This window comes from Herpailurus yagouaroundi, unplaced genomic scaffold, assembly GCF_014898765.1.
Source record: "Herpailurus yagouaroundi ecotype Mexico unplaced genomic scaffold, PumYag 248, whole genome shotgun sequence".
Classification (NCBI taxonomy): Eukaryota; Metazoa; Chordata; class Mammalia; order Carnivora; family Felidae; genus Herpailurus; species Herpailurus yagouaroundi.
The window spans coordinates 2,317,020-2,338,313 of record NW_024412465.1 but is presented as its reverse complement, the minus strand read 5'-3'; the positions used below and the strand labels follow the sequence as shown (position 1 = coordinate 2,338,313).

At 40.3% G+C, this 21,294-nt stretch overlaps 1 protein-coding gene across 1 annotated transcript in view; it reads right to left on the bottom strand.

Annotated features, from left to right (window-relative positions):
• PUDP (pseudouridine 5'-phosphatase) overlaps positions 1 to 21,294 on the bottom strand; it is a 472,480-nt gene that overhangs the window by 298,235 nt on the left and 152,951 nt on the right. Inside the window, exon 4 of the transcript XR_005786018.1 lies at positions 4,383 to 5,510. The gene's annotated coding sequence lies outside the window, so the exon portion shown is untranslated. The remainder of the gene's footprint in view (positions 1 to 4,382; positions 5,511 to 21,294) is intronic.

The following is a 21,294-nucleotide window of genomic DNA, read 5'->3' as shown; positions in this document are numbered from 1 at the left end:
TATCTCTATCTCTATCTCTATCTCTATCTCTATCTCTATCTCTATCTATCTCTATGGATATCCTATTGGTTCTGTTTCTCTAGAGAACCCAATTTAGGTGGGAAGTAAATACACAATGTGAATGCTCTGTGATGGGTCTCACCACGGCATCAGGTGCTATGAGCATGTATAGCATGAGGACCACTTAATGCTGTCTTTGAAGGATGGATTGGATGGAGCTGCCCAAAATAAGGGTTGAAAATGAGAACAACCTTTAATGGGGAGACACAAGGGGAGGAGCCCCAAAGGACACAGCTGAAGATCAGCCAGAGGATGAAGAAGATAAATAAGACAGGGGACATGCAAGGCCAAGAAAGACAAAGAGGAAAGCTTTCCCAAGAGAAGGGTTCATCCAAAGGGAATTGTACAGAAAGTGTAAGTCGGAGAGAGGATTCAGTGCAGTGGGGATTTCAGGCAGGTGTTCGTATGGCATAAAGAGGAGACACAGGGCGTGGCTGTGGAGGGGGCTGGAGAGGAATGAACAACAGATCTTGAAGTGAGAAGAACAAGAATTTGATGAGTCCTACTCCCCTAAAGGGCTCAAGGTACACATCAATGGCTGTCCCCAGGAGAGCACTGTAGGGCAGTGGTGGCCCCAGGGAAAAACCAAGCAATAGAAGAAGGGTTGAGAAAGTGGAGGTGTTTGTTCATTGTGGTACACATGTCCCAGAAGGAGAAGAGCAGTTAGAGGCTGGTCAGGAGCCTGGGCGCTTAGGGACCCAGGCTTTGAGAGATGCAGTTGTGATGACCAGATGGGCTCATCTCCCAGGAAGGAAGGGACGTGGGAGCCCTAGTCCATGGTCTCAGCCTGCACCGCACAGTGGAATCACCCAGGAATCTTTACAAATACTGCTGCCGCGGTCCCACCCCAGAAACACTGTTGTTACTAACCAGGGGTACAGCCTCAAGATAAGAATGTTGAGAAAATCTGTCCGTGTCATGCTGATGTACAGTAAGGGGTAAGAAGTATCCAAGTTCAATGACAGGTTAGGAGAACTGTGCTTCCCAGAACTGTCACACTTACAGAGAATAGCTATTTCCCTGTACTGGGGAGTATCAGGAGGATCTCCAGGTGTTTGTGAAGATGTTATCATGGCCTGAGATCATTGTAATTCTGCATGTGTTCTCACCTGACATCCGTGGATGAATATACTCTGCATTCTGGGTGGGGTCCTTTGAGGTCTGGGTTGCTTTACCCTGGCACCAAGGAAAAGCTCTAGTTTCAAGACAAGTGGCATGCAAACTGTTAGGCAGAGGGTCCTTTTTCTGAGTTCCCTGGGAAAATCTCACTTTACATATTTGGGGGATTCCAGACTTTCTGGAAGGGACCATCCACAGTCCCTGAGGTAGCCATTATTATCTCAGTTTGAAAGATGAGGAAACTGGGAGCACCTGGGTGGCTCAGTTGCTCTGACTCTTGGTTTTGGCTCAGGTCACGATCTCACGGTTCATGAGTTGAAGCCCCACACTGGGCTCTGTGTGGGATTCTCTCCCTCCCTCTCTCTCTGCCCCTCCCCTCCCTCAAAATAAATAAATAAACTTTTAGAAAAAAAAGGATGAAGAAACCAAGAAATAGAGAGGAAAAACAAATTGTCCCTGCGTTACCCATCTAGTAGGTTCAACAGTATGTTAGTTACGTATTGCTAAATGGATCACTGGAGGCCAAGCAAGACTGACCCCACAGAAAGCCAAGAACGCAGTTTTTCGCCAAAACCAAGGATATGGGCATTGATTCAATAATCCAGTCTGAAATTTGGCTTCTGTAGGAGACAAAATAAGAGAGAGGCTTCACTGATATTGGAAGCATGAGTTTCGCCTGGATGTCCCATGTGACCATACGGGAGCAGAGCATGAAGGAGAAACCTCACCATGAAGATCCCCACACGTATGAGGAGCTGACTTCTCTCACTCCTCCACAACACAGCTCCAATGTGGAGCTTCAAACGTGGTTTTAACATTCAGAGGCAGGCAGGTGTGAATCTCCTGACCATAGCTTGGAGTCTATGATCTTGAGATCAATGGTGCTTCGAACCCATCCTCTGCGGAAAGAAGATTGATTTATCCGTCAACCCTTAAGTCTGGGGCTGGCTGACTTAATATGGGGCTGTGTCTAAGGTGTGGAGGGTAAGTGGTGATCAGATTCCGTCTCTTTTATGCCTTGTATGTCCAATAGACTACCCTTCGTCGTCACCAAAATTCTGCTCACATATCACAGTGTTGGCCGACGTCGTTGACTCATGGCCAGGATTTACCGAGATGAGCAACTCCCCCAAATATACTGACTATCTTTCTTAAACCCACTGTGGGGCTCCTCCAATAGACAGCTGTGTTCCTAAAGCATCTGTGACGAGAAGGCCTTGGAGTCCAGGTGAGCAGAGCTGGTATGAATGGCTGGAACAGCACACAAAGGGTGAGATGTAGGATTATAAACCATGCTGCTCACACAAATTTCCCCCGAAGACATCTGGTCTTGAAATGGATGTGTGCATTGCATCTCATTGTCTGCAGACAGCAGGACAGCCTGGTGATCCATATCCGCCAAGCCCACACGTGTCATTGTCTCTCAGCAGCTGCATCACGGCTGACACTCTCTTGGTCACCGCCACCAAGGAGGGTATGAAGAAACATCCCCGTGGGAGGTCCATCCTAGCAGTGAAGTCCGGCTTCACCTGCTCTTTGGAATAGATCTCTTTGCAAAAGCTCATTAGCCTCTAAATCCTAGTGCAACTGTGGGACACAATCTATTGTGTCTGATAACATTGAAGGGTAATCATGCCTCTAAACACAGAGTACTCTCCTCTGTTTAAGCAAATCTGAATGAAAAAAACATACGTCATTTTAAAGTTCTCTTCTAAACACCTGTAGCTCTTATCAATAGATTTGTGACTTAACACAGCAATGGAGCCGCCATGTTCTAAAATGAGGTATTGGAAGGTATGATGCCATTTAAAACTAAAAGTTTATACAATAATTACGCTGTGTTGTGAAATAGTGTAAAATGCACGAAGGTAGGTGCAAAAGACCTCTGGAAATACATATTCCCTTTTGGCAGAAAAAATAATTTTGAGGACCCCATTGGTGGGAAGTGGGCCAAAAGATGCACAGAAACTGGCCTCCAGCAAACTTCAGAGAAGAAATGATACATCTGGGGTGGGATATGGTGGCATGCCGAATAGACTGGACTTCCATTTGGCCACATGTGTTGGGCCTCTTTGCATGCATCTTCTAAAATGAAATTGCCCGGGGTGCCTGGGTGGCTCAGTTGGTTCAGTGTCTGATGCGGGCTCAGGTCATGATCTCACAGTTTGTGGGTTCGAGTCCCATGCCAGCCGTCTATGCCGACAGCTCAGAGCCTGGAGCCTGCTTCAGATTCTGTGTCGCCCTCTCTCTCCGCCCCTCCCCTACTCGTGCTGTGTCTCTGTGTCTCTCTCTCCCAATAATAAATGCTAAAAAAAAAATAAAAATAAAAAACGACTTCCTATTAAAAAAATAAATAAATACAAATAAAATGAATTTGCCCACGAGAACAATTACCTGTCTTTTCCAAGAAGGAAATAACCAGCACTTGCCGTGTGGCTCCAATCTCAGATTTTTTAAGATCTAATTTAGACGCTAAGTTAACAAGCCAAACTTTTTAGCCATAAAGTTAGACTAGAGGAAAAGAGAGAAAACTTTTAGGATGAACGGGGTCAATACATGTCAGAGAAACTTCTAGATTCGTCCCCTACAAAGGTCAAGGTCACATCACTGACAAGATGGTGGTCCAAGTTAATGGCATGGCTTGGTGAATCCATTTATGTAGGCTACAATTGAAGCCTCTGAAGCTTTGCACAGCAGCTCCTGGTATAATCCTGGGCATAAATACCCTCAAGGAGACTTGAGAATAGTCCTTTTGAAAGAAGGTTAAACATCATTCTCTCAGCTACTTCCTTATAGAATTCTGAATCCGGGTTTCATTAAAAGAAGAATGTGGCAACAAAGGGACATCCTACTACTGCTTATTTAGAGATTTCAACCATACATTACATCCCTGGGATGAAAATGAAAGCTTCTCATGTACCCAACCTACCATTCTAGGAGCCAAAATATCAAGGTGAAAAGCATCCCCTCTGATTGTCTGAGCATGGAATACAAACAAAATAATTACTGACTCAAAAGGCATTTCAAACATGGAACCATGCAAAATAGGGAAGATTCTGTTTGTAAATTCCAATCACTACTTAGAAAGACTTTAAGGATTCATATCCTAGGCAACAGAAATGTGCTCCGTAAAAGAAATCTTCCCACATGCTTTTCTATATTTGACATAGTTAAGCTTACATTTAAACAAATGAGTTTCTTACCTCTCTACTGAGTGGTTCTTCAGCAAACCAGCTTTCTGTTCTCCAAGTCACTCCATGAATGGGCAGAAAGAACTGGATCCCATTGTGGGGACCACAGGCCACCTCTCATCTAAGAGGGGTAGAAACTTTCATATCAAGACTTCCAGATGCAGATGCTCAGGCATCAGCTGCCATTATCTTATAGGGGAGAGCTTTGTGGAAAACATCCTTGTCCCACGAATACGAAAGTGGCATCAGTGACCAAGAATCAATGGTACATACAGTCATGGAATTGGCTCCCCATAAAAAAGACCATTTCTAGGTTGATACATATCTTTTCTGGTTTAAAGAATAATCAGGGGGATAAATCTGAGACATCGGACTATGTTTACTGCAGTCATGAGATAAATTATCATTTTCTTCCATTACAGTTTGAATTTATGATTTTGGACACTTCAGTCATTAAGGCAAGGTATATAAACCTAATTGCAAACTCTCAGGACCATCGAAACAAGAACATTCCAGGGACTGCCACCTGAGACCTTTGCTTGGGGGTCCATGTGCCGCTGCTCCTGAGTCGGTCATTTGATAAACCAAAGGCAGGGAGCAAGAGTCTCGACTAAGTGATGCTACAATGCTGAGGCCCTCATCGTCCCAGGCCATGAAAAGCTGCAGCATGGCAAAGAACGTCAGCATGATGAAAACATCATGGGATCCAGGATGAGAATATGAATGTGGGACCACCGTGTTGCAATATGGTGACCATGGATGTGGGAGAAAGATGCCAAAGTACTTCTGGACGCCTGTTTGGGTTCCAGGGCCTGGCAACCTCCTGTTGTAGCAAAATGAGTTCTCCGTGCGTTCCAGCCCCACAAGCCTGGTGAACAGTGCTTCAAGGACATGCAACATTCCAACAAACCGCACGGCCGTGGGATCAGGAAACTTTTAGTGCGACAGAAATTTACTATAACCTCCATCTACCTTCTTCATTTTTCAAGTCCAATTCTGCAGAGTGCACTGCAGCCCTAGTGTATGATGAAATGCTACATCCTAGAGGTCTTTTGCACGTCAATGGTTTCTTTGAGGGAGACCAAGCTGGTTTTGATGCTGAATTGCATCTTCAGGGGGCAACACCATGCAAAGTTCTTTCTGAAAGAAAAGACAGAAGAACATGAATCAACAACGGAAACATGGATTAGTTTTTCCCTGTGTCATTAACATTTTGGAATAAATAAAATAGCCACTAGTTTCATTTCAGTCTTAACTTATTTTTAATAAATTTTTATCATAATCCAGATTTAAATCACCATTAACAGATGAGAAAACAGCATTAATTGACTCAATTTAGGTCCGAGGTTGGTAAGGATGTTTAAACAAAGACAGATTATGAATGACAATAATTCTCTTACATTAAATCACATGACATGATTCTCTTAGATTCAAACAACAACAATAACAACAAAGAAGATATAACAAACCAAAAGAAGAAGAAAAAAAAAAAACCTTTCCAGAATCAATTCTGGACCATCTTAGCCAAAGAATATTTTTATGGGTTGTGATGATCAGTCATGACAGTACTAAGAAGCCACCAAGAGCATAAGGTAAGAATTTTGATACAGAAGAAAATGTGAACTGTATTTCACAATCTTGGTTTCCTGTCTCTTGAGAGAACTGTGTGCACTTTGCATTACCAAGTCCATTCACCAACCTCATGAACTCTGAACTTTAGATGTCCAGGCTTAGACCTCAGAACAATGCTAAATAGGACTGCTTGTTAAAGATCCGGAGGAGCTCAAAACAGACACGTTCATGGTCACATATGATGGAACAAGCGGAAGATAAACAATCATTAGATAAGACATAAAACCTCCAGAATCATGGCTGTGATTTGCTTCTAGATTAATATTCTATCATCGAATATTTAGTGTTAAATAATGTAATAATGTACAAAATATAATGTTATAATAATTTGTGTCATGTTATCTGACAGTGCATTATATGCATGTTATCTTCCAAATGATGTCTCCTTGCAGCTAAACCAGTAGGCATTTGATAGAATAAATCAACATACTATAATTAAAGTATTTCAACATAAACACAATGTAGGATCCGTAGGAAGTACCTTCTCTTTTTTTGCTTAGTTCTTTTCCTTTTTAATATAATTTACAGTCAAGTGGACTAACATACGGTGTGTAAAGTGCACTCTTGGTTTTTGGGGGTAGATTCCCGTGGTTCACTGCTCACATACAACACCCAGTGCCCATCCCAACAAGTGCCCTCCTCAGTGCCCATCACCCATTTTCCCCTCTCCCCCATCCCCCATCAACCCTCCGATTATTCTTTGTATTCAAGCGTTTCTTACGGGTTGTCTCCCTCCCTCCCCAATTGTAGTGTTCTAGATATTGGGTAAGTTTGTTCCCCCAAATCCCTGTAGATAAAAAATAAACATGAAGTAAGCTGCTACCACTTTGGAAACAGACAGAGGCATACAACTATAATGGGAGTCATGTTATAGGCACAAAAGGCATATTTAAGGAATGGAATACAAGGGGGAATATACATTAATAAAAAATAATGTCACCAAATTCATCATGGATGAGATACTTCTTTGCTTAAAAACTTGATTGTGTACTGGGGCACCTAGGTGGCTCAATTGGCTAAGTGTCCAACTCTTGATTTTGACTCAAGTCATGATTGCGATCTCATGGTTGGGAGACTGAGCCTCACTTGGGTTCCAAGCTGGACGTGGAGACTGCTTAAGATTGTTTATCTCCTTCTCCCTCTGCCCTTCCATGCTTGGGCTTGCTCGCTCGCACTCTCAAAAAAATAAAATAAATTAAAATAAATTGATTGTATAGCTGGATCCTGCATGAGAAGCCAGAATATAATTGTTTCACATGCATTTTAAAGTTTATTTATTTATTTTGAGAGAGAGAGCTCACACATGCGGAAGGGGGAAGGGCAGAGAGAGAGAGAGAGGGAAAGAATCCTAAGCAAGTTCCAGGCTGGCAGCGCAGAGCCTGATGCGGGGCTTGATCTCAGGATCTGTGAAATCACGACCTGAGCCCAGACCAAGAGTTGGACACTTAACCAACTGAGCCAGACAGGCGTCCCTTTTTAACATGTGTTTTCAAATGCACATATTCTATGAACCGTTTTACTGGAATATGAAGCAAAGCATCAAGTCTCCTGCTTTGATATCCCTTCTAGAGACAGATCATAGCATTTCCTGGTTCCTGATACAAACCAGGAGTTACAGACCGATCAGGACTAACTAAAGGTCCGGGCAGTTTTGACTGGTCCTGACCAATGGCCTTAGGGTGAAAGGCACTCTCTAACATTGGCATCAGTTATATTTAATGCTTCATTTATTTTTATCTTATTATTTTTCAATGTATGTTTACAATTTCCTTATAAAAGTCTTTGCACCAGTTTTATTCTATTCATTACTAATTCCTTGTATTTGTGTGCCTTCGTGAAAGGTATTCTCTAAAAATGTATGTTCTAATTATTGCCATTATACTGATAAATAAGTGATGGCGAATATTTATGTTGTATCCTGAAACCTTGGTAAAACCTCATTGGTTTGAACAATTTACCTAACTATTCTTTGAGGTTTGAAGTTTTCTAGGTAGAAAATGAATAAGCTCTGAAGGATAACAGCTCCTTCCTTTATAAACTTCAAAGATTTTGATTTTTTTCTTATTTTATTGAGCTGGACTTTAGTACCTCCAATAAAAAAGCTGAAAGGAGGTGGTAATAAAAAGCATTCTTATTCCTGATCTTAAACAAAAATACATTTACCTTTTCACTATTAATTATATTTCAAGTCAGTTTTGTTTTAAATGATGTTTATCAGGGTAGGAAAGTTGCTTTCTATCCCTAACTGGTAAGGACGTCTTTGAAAAAGAAAAAGTCAGGAATACTGACTTTGTCAACTGTTTTTTCTTAATCTATCAAAATGATTACATAGGTTTTTATCTGGTGATTAATAGATTGATCTTTCTAATATTAATTCAGCATTGTATTTCTCAGAGAACCCCAATTATTCCATGTAATTATTATTCTTTATACATTGCTAGATTATTTTATTATTATTTTAAGATGTTTGTTCTTAGATTTGACAAAATTTATTATCCTTGGATAACCTGGTTATTAAAGTTAGGTAGCCTCATAAAATGAGTTGAGAGAAGTTTTTTATTTTTCTGGTTTTTGGAATTATTTGTTGATAGCTTGCTAGAATCAACATATAAAATCATGTGGTTACAGGTCTTTCAGTTTTTAAATTTTTTTTTTTAATATTTATTGTTTTGAGAGAGACAGAGAGACAGAGACAGAGATAGAGTGTGAGTGGCGGAGGGGCAGAGAGAGAGGGTGACACAGAATACGAAGCAGGCTCTAAGCTCTGAACTGTCAGCACAAAGGGCGAGATCATGACCTGAGCCGAAGTCCACGCTTAACCGACGGAGCCACCCAGGCACCACTCAGTTTTAAAAATGTATCTGTTTCTTGGGGCCCCTGGCTGAGTTGGTAGAGTGTGTGGCTCTTGATCTTGGGGTCATGAGTTCGAGCCCCATGTCAGGTGTAGAGATTGCTTAAATAAATAAACTTTAAAAATAAATAAATAAATAAATTGGGGTGCCTGGGTGGCTCAGTTGGTTGAGCATCCAACTTCAGCTCAGGTCATGATCTCGTGGTTCACAAGTCTGAGCTGCGCATTGGGCTCTGTGCTGACAACTCAGAGCATGAAGGCTGCTTCGGATTCTGTGTCTCCTTCTTTTTCTGCCCTCCCCAGCTCATACTCTGTCTCTCTCTCTCTTTCTCAAAAATAAGTGAAACATTGAAAAAAATTTTGAAAAATAAATAAATAAATACAATTTATGTTTCTTGTTGAGTCAGTTATAACTTTCTAGGATTTTGAAAATTTACATTTTTTAATTGGTGTGAAATTAACACTATCATTTTATTATTTTCTTGATCGTGGCAGTTTCTATCCTTTTTCTTTTTTTATTCTAATAGTATATTTCTTTCTCATATTCTCTTTCTGTCCTTCCTAATCAATCTTGCCAGAGGTTTTCCAGTCTTACTATTTTATTCTTTCTACTTCCGCGAAGTTTAATCTGTTGTTCTTTTTCTAATGCCCTATGCTATATGTTCAACTCATTGGTTTCCGTCTTATTGTCTCTTCTAACATCAACACTTAAGATTTTAAATTTCCCTTTAGATACTACTGTATAGTATCTCCCCTTTTTAAAGTATATAGTATTATTGTTGTTTATCTATATCTTCTGTTCCATTATGATCTCTTTTTGACCCACGAACTTTTTAAAACATGTGCTTTAAAAATCTAAAATATGGAGGTTTTCTACTTAACTCTTTATTCTTCATTTCTAACTTAATGCATTATGGAGAGAGAATGTGACTCATATGATACAAGCCTGATGAGATTTATTGACCACCTGCTTTATGAACTAAGCATTCAATTTTCATAAACATTCCATGTATTACCTTGAGAGAATGTATTTTTCCTTTGTTTCCTGTACATTCACATGTTAACATGAAATGTATTTTTCTTTTCATTATATTTGCTGTTTAAAAATTTTCCACCTTGTAGGAAAGTTACTGAATTATAGAGCAATTGTTCGAAAATTAATTCAAATATGTTTATAGAGTGCTAAGCACGTGCTTATGTATGCCTATATACTACGTGTTAGGAATACAGTGACGAAAGAGAACGACATAGTGTATGTTCCCATGGACCTACCATAGTGTCTAGAGGGGAAAAGGGATAAATACTCACATGGTTACTTACTGTTGTGTTAAATGCCACAAAGGGAAGGCACGGTGTGCAATGAGGAAGGTTCTGTCTGAGATAAAGTCCTCTAGCTACAGCATGTGGGGCATCATTAACTGTACTCAGAAGTCTGCATACAGAATATAGAAAAGTCACCCAAGTATGTGAATCATCAAGAATGGAAGGGGAGAAGATATATGCAAATGACATATCTGATAAAGGGTTAGTATTTAAAAGCTATAAAGAACTTATCAAACTCAACACCTAATAAACAAATAATCCAGTGAAGAAATAGGCAGAAGACACAAATAGACAATTTTCCCAAGAAGACATCCAGATGGCCAACAGACACATAAAGATGCCAACATCACTCATCATCAGGGAATTACAAATCAAAACCACAATGAGATATCTCTTCACACCTGTCAGAATGGCTCAAATCAACAACTCGGGAAACAACAGATGTTGGCAAGGATATGCAGAAATGGGGAACACTCTTGCACTGTTGGTGGGAATGCAAACTGGTGAAGCCACTCTGGAGAACAGTATGGAGATTCCTCAAAAAATCAAAAATAGATCTTTTGACCCAGGAATTGCACTACTAGGTATTTATCCAAATGACACAAAAATGACAATTTGAAGGGGCATGTGCACCCCAATGTTTATAGCAGTGTTATGGACAATAGCCAAATTGTGGAAAGAGCTCAAATATTCACTGACCAATGAATAGATAATAAGATATGATGTGTGTATATACACAATGGAATATTACTTGGAGGTCAAGAAGCATGAAATCCTGACATTTGCAAAATGTGGATGGAACTAGAGTGCATTATGCTAAGTGATAGAAGTCAGTCAGAGAAAGACAAACATATGATTTTACTCATATGTGGAATTTAGGAAACACAACAGGTGAACACAGGGGAAGCAAAGGGAAAATAAGATAAAAACAGAGAGGGAGGCAAACCATAAGAGACTCTTAAATACAGAGAACAAACTGAGGATTGCTGGAGGGGTGTTGGGTATGGGCATGGACTATATGCCCACGGGTGATGGCCATAAGAAGGCACTTGTTGGGATGAGCACTGGGTATTATGTGTAAGTGATGAATCACTGGGCTCTACTCCTGAAACCAATACTACACTATATGTTAACTAATATGAATTGAAAAACAAAAAGGAAGGTTCAATGGTTCAAGTACAGGTCTGTCTCCCTACCCTATCCCTCTTTCATTCTCATTCCCCTCCCTATCTCCACTAGGTCCTCGTGTCTTTTCTTTCTTTCTTTCTTTCTTTCTTTCTTGCTTGCTTGCTTGCTTGCTTGCTTGCTTGCTTGCTTTCTTGCTTTCTTGCTTTCTTGCTTTCTTGCTTTCATCTTTCTTCCACTCATTCATGTGTCTACTTTTTGGTTCCTCACTACCACAGATGTCTGTCTCTGGAAGCATATTATTGGGTGCTTAGGACAAAACTGCACAACTCTGTGGGTGTTATCTGCTCAGTAGAGTTTCTAATGACACACCCAATAAATTAATTTTTCCTGTCCAAAAGTTACATGGTTTATCACATTTTGTTGTTAATTGGAAAGGTGCATATGTAAATGTCAAGGAATATTTTTAAGAAGTTACCATGCTTTGTATTATCCTAACAAATGCAATCACCTAAAGTGAGGGTTCCTTTCATCATGTTCAACAGATAATTTATATTGTAATTGTGTGAAGTTAGAGAAGTTTTTCTTGTTGTTGTTGTTAGCTGGATTACACTGAAGACTCATATTGCCCTGACAGTCAATTAAAATGTCTGGTTATTTTTATTATACATTTATTGAGTCTTATCTCCTCAAGTTGTTACTTGAGAGGCTGGCATATCTGACCACGTACTTTGCTGATATCAGTCTCCATCTTGTTAGATTCATTTCATCAATCCAGCACAGCAATAGCCCTGGCTTATTTTGGTCTCAAGTGTATCACTCAATCCATTAGCTAATCATCCCAGCTTCCCCTACTTTGTAACCCTGACCAGCAGACTATCCATTTCTTCATCCAAGTCATTAACTAAAATGTCCATGGGAGAGGACCAATGAGCAAACGAGAGAGAGACCAAGAGAAACAATCCTCCAGTTGGACATCCCTCCCTTAATCTTTAATTTCAAAAGTTTAACCTGATCTTATTTGTATTTTCATCCAGTTCTCAAAGCTATGATTAAAAAACTTTGTCAAAATTTTGCTCAAATGAAGATACTATCCTTCAAGCCTACCACATTTCTCGAGTTTATCAATCCAGTGAAATGATTTTAGTCTGGCATGATTTGTTCATAATGAGCCCACCCTGACTCATGGTGACCTCCACTTCCTAATTTAAGTGCTCACCAACCAGCCTTTAAAATAGTCCATTTCCAGATTATCCTTAGGGATGACATTAAGCTCATGTTCTCTCAGAGCTAAACTGCTTTGTTGGTGATCTCATGTGAGTTCTAATCATCAAATCCAGTGTCTTCCGCTATCCCTGCTAGACCTCCTCATGGCATTTGACATTGTCAAACACCCCACATTTCTTGCTCACACATTTGTGCAATTCATCTTCTTCTTGGTCTTTTAAAAATCAGAACATTTGGTCACTTCCAATTTCCGGGATGGACATCTCTGCTCCTTATAAATGACTTCTCAACATTGCCAGTGATAATCAGTCCACACAACTGGTGAGCTCTTTCATGAATTTGAGAAGCAAAATTTGAAAGTTAGAACACCTTTCTCCACAACTTGTTTCCCCTTCTAATCTCCTCGCAGTCTTGAGATTTTAATGTTCTTCTAAATGTTCGTTTCACAATTACCTCTGTGCAAGTTACTCTCAAGGACAGAGCAGAGGAAGCAATATAAAAGTCCAAGATATAGTCTGTCTTGCTATGAAAGAATTAGTCAATGGTTCTTATCACTGCTTAGGTGACAAAACAGTTAGAATTTAAAGTTCTCTCTGTGGAACACCCTGATATTATGAAAGACCATAATTATTGGTAGCTCTCTTCATCTTTTGGCTGGTTTGGCCAGCCACAATCATCCCATTCTGGGGTTTTCTGCAAATAACTGCTTGTTTGGTTTTGTTTGATTTGAGGATATTAGTAGTCAAAAAATCAGACAAGGAAGAGGATGTGAAACAATTATGGAAAATAATTATGGAAAACAGAGAAAAATAAAAATAAAAACGAATTATGGGAGAAAATATTTAAAGTTAAGACTAATTTGTTATTGCAGTTAATTGTGGTGAGTTGTGAAAAGACCACAGCCATCACATAATTTTAGAAGCAAGGATCCAAGGGAAATTTGGTGTTGCAGAGGGCAACTACTAAGCTTGTTGTCAAGAAGCTGTGAGGGTTCCCCCAAAATGTCCATTACTTGAGTACAAGCAGTTCCTTGAGCAGAGCTAATTCCTACCTATTGTTCTCCCTTGGGATTTGGTGGCCTTTTTGAGGGAACAAGTCAGTAAAAAACAGGTATTTGTTTCTTGAACTCCTCCATCTGTACTTCATAAAAGGATTAAAGACAGTGTTAAGTTTGCCTAAAAAGACAAATGTCTGGAGAAGGTGAATAGATGTGAAGTACTCCAGAGTAAAGGAGAAGTAGTTAGATGCCATAGGACGGAGACATTTCTTTTTACTTCCCAAGTTTATTATAGCCTATATATTTCCTCTTACTGATGATTTCTCAAGCTCTTAAACAACAAAATAATATATATCCTTCTCTCCAGGACTATCATTAAATTGGCAAACAGAAATGACTGTTTACACTATAGCGTGGCTTTGGGTAAAAGAAAGTGAGAGGAACATTGGCAGACAGAAAGGACAGTGGCAGCCATAAAGAATTCATGAGAACTGTAACTACTTGGGTTCTGTGGGAGAAAGATTTAGAGCATAGTTTTCAGTCAACCCTGAGAAGTACCTGTGAAGAGCTCAATATTTTTTAGCTAGACTATTCCATAGAACACTAAGTGAGGTCTTCTCTCCTTCTTCTAGCTACACAGTTGAACTCAAAAGCTCTTCTGATATCTTTCATAGTTTTAAATGCTTTACTTAATTATTTAATTCTCTTTTTTTAATGTAACTCTACACCTAATGTGGGGCTGAAACTCGTGACCCCAAGATCAAGAGTTGCATGCTCTACCAACTGAGCCAGCCAGGTGCCCTGGGCTTAAGACTTCTTAACACTTTTCTTAAAAATTTCTGCAAAGACTTCATATTCCTGGATTGGTTCTGTGCCCATCCTCTCATATTTGGCCCATGTTCTGAGTTCACTCAGATGGCTTCTTTGTGATGATCACAATCTCTGTTGAAATGTCAGCTTTCCTGTATCCGTTAGGATTATTTGCCATTGCGCGGTCATGTGTTTCTTTTGGAAAATTGCCTGTCCAGTCTCTGTTCTTGCTCCACATGTAAATGAACGTCTTATTTTTGATTTTCATGTTAGACATTTTTAAATGTTTATGTATTTTTGAGAGAGAGAAAGAGAGAGAGAGAGAGAGAGAGAGAGAGAGAGAGAGGGAGGGAGGGCAGGGAGAGGGTGACATAGAATCGAAAGCAGTTTCCAGGCTCTGAGCTGTCCGCACAGAGCCTGACACAGGGCTCAAACTCACAAACTGCGAGATCATGACCTGAACAGAAATCGGACGCTTCACCAACTGAGCCACCTGGTGCCCCCACATTTTTTAAAAAGAAAGCTACCTGTCTCTCTGAAACTGATAATTCCCTACAAAACGCCAACTAGTGCATGGAAGGTTTTAGATTCCTCCCTGGTTATGTGACCCTCCTTGCCATTTCTTGTCAAATCTCCTTTTCCATATTTTAATTTTTTTTCTATAGTATTTTCCCATTGTGTTTCAGAGTACCGCTATATACAACTTAGACACTCTATGCCTGTTTTTGTGGCCGCCAAGAATGTTTGCCCATCAGTACTGTGCATTATAATGTAGCCTTACTCACAGTTGGTGGGGGGCCTCCTCATCTCAAAACCCATCGTTTTTGTGGGAGTGAGTCGTGAAAACCTCACCCATTTTTCTCAGCATGATCAGCAGAGCAGAGTTGCTACCATCTTTAAACTCTGTTCTGTCACGCCACGCTTGTAACCACCTGGCGACCACACAATTCCTTGACTAATCATGTGCCCCCTGCTTCTTTTCTGCATCCTGCCTCGGCATCCCTGATTTGCTTTTTTCCAACAAAGTTTTGCCTTTTGGGCTTTGCCACCCACCCTGAAGAACATATTGGAGGTGTCTCCCCTCCTCTGGCATCCCCCTTGACACTGTCCGAGTTTTACTTAAATTAGGAGACTTTCTTCATACATCGTGGTTCATCACTTGGGTGTTTCTTCACTTCATCAAACATGAAATTGAACTTTAACACTGTCCTTCTCTTTGTTGTTTTCCATTGCTTTGGTCAGGACAGCAGAGATATCTGTAGCTAAGATTACCGGTGAGAAATTTGTTATTTCTGTTTGTTTCTAAAATTGCGAAATATAAAACAAATACACTATGCTAATCAACTCCACTGTAATTGCCTTACAATTACATATGGGTCCCTTACATGTTTTTAATATTTTTGCTTTTGGGTCCGTATCTCCTACGAGACTGCTAATTCCGTGAGCGTTGACTCACATAGCACATGTTGGTTGGTTGTTGAGATGAATTGGCTTAATTAGAGAAACGATTTCATATTCTTCTCGTTTCATACAAGGATATAATGGGCCTTGGGGTGGGAGGAGCAACACAAATTTGATCACACTTGTTTTCACATATTAAGACTGACAATATTCAGATGGTTGGCATCACTCAACGTGGCTTTTTTTCCCCTCAGTTTTCAAGTTCTACTTCAAATGCAGTCTTTATGAATGTAAAAAAGTGCATGTGTCCTGATGAATGCAGCTTTCCGAGGTTCTTGGAAGGCCTCTGGATTTCCTTTGTTTCAATTCTCATGGAACCATTTCTTTTTTTTTTAAATATCTTTAATGTTTATTTTTGAGAGAGACAGAGACAGATTGTAAGTGGGGGAGGGGCAGAGAGAGAGGGAGACACAGAATCCAAAGCAGGTTCCAGGCTCTGAGCTGTCAGGGCTTGAATGCATAGACTGGAACTCACGAACCGTGAGATCATGACCTGAGCTGAAGTGGGACACTTAACCGACTAAGCCACCCAGGTGCCTGTCATGGAACCATTCCTTTGCTGCCCTCTTCTTTGTGTTCACAAACCCAGAGACACCTGCTTGGCAACAAACAGACTCAGCCTGTTGTATCTTGCTTCCTATTTCTGGCATTCTTTTATGTTCTCCTGTGGATAAGTAATGCCAGGGGATTTTGAAATGGGAAGTACTCTTAGGATCTAACTCCAGCTCCCTTACTTTCCAGACTGAGGACCTGAGACCGGGATCCAGAGAGGTACACACAATTTGTCAGCTAGTGAGCAGGAGAGCTAATTTTCCTGAGATCAAGTTTCATGTTCTTTCCATGGCCTTTATTTTGAACTTGAGCATCAGGTGAGTAGACAAGTACACACAGTGCAACAGCAATTATGTCCCTGGAAACACAAAGCATCACCTTCAAGCTCAACAACTTGGCAGCTACTTAAACTTCAGTTTTTGCTCCAAGTAAAAATAAAATATAATGGGTCTCATTAGCATAAATGTGACATTTAGGTACATCCAGGGCACATAGACACTTTATGTTTCTGGGTGATGAACATCTTTTTGCTTTCAAATAGATGTCCTTTGTTTATGTTTATCACAGTCTCAAATTCCTCTCTTCTCAGACGATGGTATAAACGGAATATTTCTGCCACTCCTTTTTCCTATTTTAAATGATTCTTTAAAATGTATGAAATACATGGTGAAAATAATGGGCAATGGCAGGTTATCTAAACAGCCGATTTAGGCAGTCACAAACAAGACACTAACCTGCATGACAGGCAAGAAAAAATTCTTTTTTTTTAAAACCATACTACTCAAAGCCATCCACAGTCTCTTTTTTCCCTCAATTTTTTAAAAGTTCATTTGTGGTTGAGAAAGAGAGACACACAGGGCAAGCAGGGAAGGGGCAGAAAGAGAGGGGGACACAGAATCCGAAGCAGGCTCCAGGCTCTGAGCTGTCAGCATGGAGCCCGACGTGGGGCTCAAACTCACAGACTGTGAGATCATGACCTGAGCTGAAGTTGGCCACTCAACCAACTGAGCCACCCAGGCACCCTAAGAGAAACATCTTAAAGGCAGAACAAAACTCAAGTGGAAGAGACTGATTGGAGGATCAACACAACAATCTGCACAACCTGAACCACAGAATTCAGCAGGTATGCAGCGCAGAGAGGTGAATTTGGGGAGCGAGAAGCCGCAGAGGGTAGGGAGCCACTTTTGTGGGCAGAGAGAGGATGGAGACCGCGATGGGGAGAGAATACGGGAAAAGCACCCCTCCCCAAAAGCAGCTGGAGAGAAAGTGGAAAATTGGAAACAGCCACAGGGACTCAACTAAAGAGGGAGAAAGAAGAGAGGAGAGGGTTTAAATTCCATTAAGACTGTAAACAAGGGGAGCGCAAAGGCTGCAACTCCGCAGCTCGATACCTAGTGGTGGTGCTCTGGTGGGAAGGACGAATCCCCAGGAACAGAGTGGGGTCCGGGAGGTTCTCGGGCCACACGGGAAAAAGCAGTTCCACTGCCAGACGGACATTTGGTGGAGACGGTTGAAGCCACCTGGACCCAGCAGACCCCAGAAAATGGCCACATTCGCTGGTGCTGGGGCAAGGTTGTTGAGGGTGAAGCCTGGTGCCAGATGTGAGTTGTGATTTCCCATAATCCCTGAAACTCTGTTGCTACACCGTCCCGGGAACTTTTTGTGGGGTGGGCTGGCATTGGGCCGTAGTCTCGGGGCACCGGCAGCAGCAGGGTCCAGCAAGCGTTCCTGGGTGCAGCCAACATTCGGCCATTGCTCACTCAGCCAGTGCTCGGTGAGACCCTCCCACAGAGGGGGGGAATGAGTCAAAGCCACAGTCCTTCTTAAGTAAGGGGCCAGGAAAACAACCACATCTGAGACAAAACTCAGGAGAGAGGTACTCCCTGGGGCCTGGTCACAGAGAGTGCAAAAGCGGGCAGTGGACGGAAGCTGAAGACAGAGGACAGTGCACGATTGCTGACCCGGGAGAACAGACTAGGTAGCTGGGTGGCACCATTTTCACCACTCTCGTGCATGTGCAGACGCACTGAGGAGAGCCTCAACAATCCACCCCAGTAGGCTAGCAGTGCCATCTAGTGGAGAACAGAGCAGTTACACTGAGTCCCCCCCAAGTGGGCCACCTTTGCTCTCAAGACCACAAGTCTCACTGCCGGCTTAGTTTATGGAGAATACAGCGGTATATAGACAGACCTCTAGGGGAAAACGAAGTAATTTCAGTCTTACTTCAATCTGTTAGCAGGTTCATCTATTCAATTTTCTTTCTTTTTTGTTCTTTTATACTTCTATTCTTTTTTTTTTTTTGAATACAGGAAGAGAAAAAATTAATTTTTATTTTCAATTTTTATTAAAAATATTTTTCTTTAATTTGTATTACTATATTTTTTACTTTTGTGTAAATTTTTTCAAATTCTATTTTACTTCCATCATTTTACTTTAGTCTACTTCAGTGTATTCACCTTTTCAAATTGTCAAACAATTTCCTTTTTTTCGTTTTTTCTTTTGTTCTCTTTTTCGTTTCTTTTCTTTTTCATGAATACAGAAAAAGAAAAAATTCATATTTATTTTTAATTTTTATTAAAAGTGTTTTTAATTTTTTCTATATATTCTTTACTATTGTGTATATTTTCTCAAATTCTACTTTACTCCCATCATCTCATTTTAGTCTACTTCACTGAATTAACATTTTTAAAATTCTCAACGATTTCCTTTCTATTTTTCTTCCCCCCCCCTTTTTTTTCTCTAATCTGTCAAACCACCTTCAACACCCAGACCAAAACACACCTAGGATCTAGCATCACTTATTCGATTTGTGTATGTGTGTTTAATATTTAATTTTAGTATTTTTTTAATTTTAACTTTTTTTTACTTTCAATTATTCTACGTCATTAATTCCTTTTCTCCCTTCAAAATGACACAACGCAGGAATTTACCCCAAAAGAAAGAGCACGAAGAAACGACAACCAGGGATTTAACCAACACAGATACAAGCAAGATGTCTGAACCAGAATTTAGGATCACGACAATAAGAATAGTAGTTGGAGTCGAAAATAGATTAGAATCCCTTTCTGCAGAAATAAAAGAAGTAAAAAATAGCCAGATGAAATTAAAAATGCTATAACTGAGCTGCAATCACAGATGGATGCAGCGGTGGCAAGGATGGACGAGGCAGAACAGAGAATCAGTGATACAGAGGACAAACTTAAGGAGAATAATGAAGCAGAAAAAAAGAGGGAGATTAAGGCAAAAGAGCACGACTTAAGAATTAGAGAAATCAGTGACTCATTAAAAAGGAACAACATCAGAATCACAGGGGTCCCAGAAGAGGAAGAGAGAAAAACAGGGGTAGAAGGGTTATGTGAGCAAATCATAGCAGAAAACTTTCCTAACCTGTGGAAAGACACAGATATCAAAATCCAGGAAGAACAGAGGACCCCCATTAGATTCAACAAAAACCAACCCTCAACAAGGCATATTATAGTCAAATTCACAAAATACTCAGGCAAGGAGAGAATCATGAAAGTAGAAAGGGAAAAAAAAAAAAAAGTCCCTTACCTACAAGGGAAGACATACCAGGTTTGCACCAGACCTATCCACAGAAACTTGGCAGGCCAGAAAGGAGTGGCAGGATATACTCAGTGTGCTGAATCAGAAAAAATATGCAGCCAAGAATTCTTTATCCATCAAGGCTGTCATTCAAAACAGAAGGAGATATAAAAGGTTTCCCAGACAAACAAAAATTAAAGTTTGTGACCACTGAACCAGTCCTGCAAGAAATTTTAAGGGGGACTCTCTGAGGGGAGAAAAGATGAATGAATATATATACCAAAAGCAACAAAGATTAGAAAGAAGCAGAGAACACCACCAGAAACTCCAACTCTACAAGCATCATAATGGCAATAAATTCATTTTCTTTCAGTAGTCACTCTAAACATCAATGGACTCAATGCTCCAATCAAAAGACATAGGGTAACAGAATGGATAAGAAAACAAGATCCATTTAGGTGCTGTTTACAAGAGAACCTCTTTAGACCTAAAGACACCTTCAGATTGAAAATAAGGGGATGGAGAACCATCTACCATGCTAATGGTCAACAAAAGAAAGCCAGAGTAGCCATACTTATATCAGACAATCTAGACTTTAAGATAAAGACTGTATCAAGAGATGCAGAAGGGCATTATATCATATTCAAGGGGGTCTATCCACCAAGAAGACCTAACAATTCTAAACATTTATGCACCAAATGTGGTGGCACCCAAATATATAAATCAATTAATCACAAACATAAAGTAGGAGACTTCAACACCCCACTCACAGCAATGGACAGATCATCTAATAAAAAAATCAATAAGGAATCAATGGCTTTAAATGACACACTGGACCAGAAGAACTTAACAGATATATTGAGAACATTTCATCCTAAAGCAGCAGAATATACATTCTTCTCCAGTGCACATGGAACGTTCTCCAGAATAGACCACATACTGGGACACAAATCATCCCTCAGCAAGTACAAAAAGATCGAGATCATACCGTGCATATTTTTAGACCACAACGCTATGAAACTCAAAATCAACCACAAGACAAAATTTGGAGAGGTAACAAATACTTGCCATCCTACTAAAGAATGAATGGGAAACCAATAAGTTAAAGAGGAAATTAAAAAGTATATGGAAGTCAATGAAAATGGTAGCACCACAACCCCAAACCTCTGGGATGCAGTAAAGGCGGTCCTAAGAGGAAAGTATATAGCAATCCAGGCCTTCCTAAAGAAGGAAGAAAGATCTCAGATACACAACCTAACCTTACACCTTAAGGAGCTGGAAAAAGAATAGCAAATAAAACTCAAAACCAGCAGAAGACAGGAAATAAAAACATTAGAGCAGAAACTAATGCTATCAAAACCAAACCAAACCAAACCAAACCAAACCAAACCAAACCAAACCAA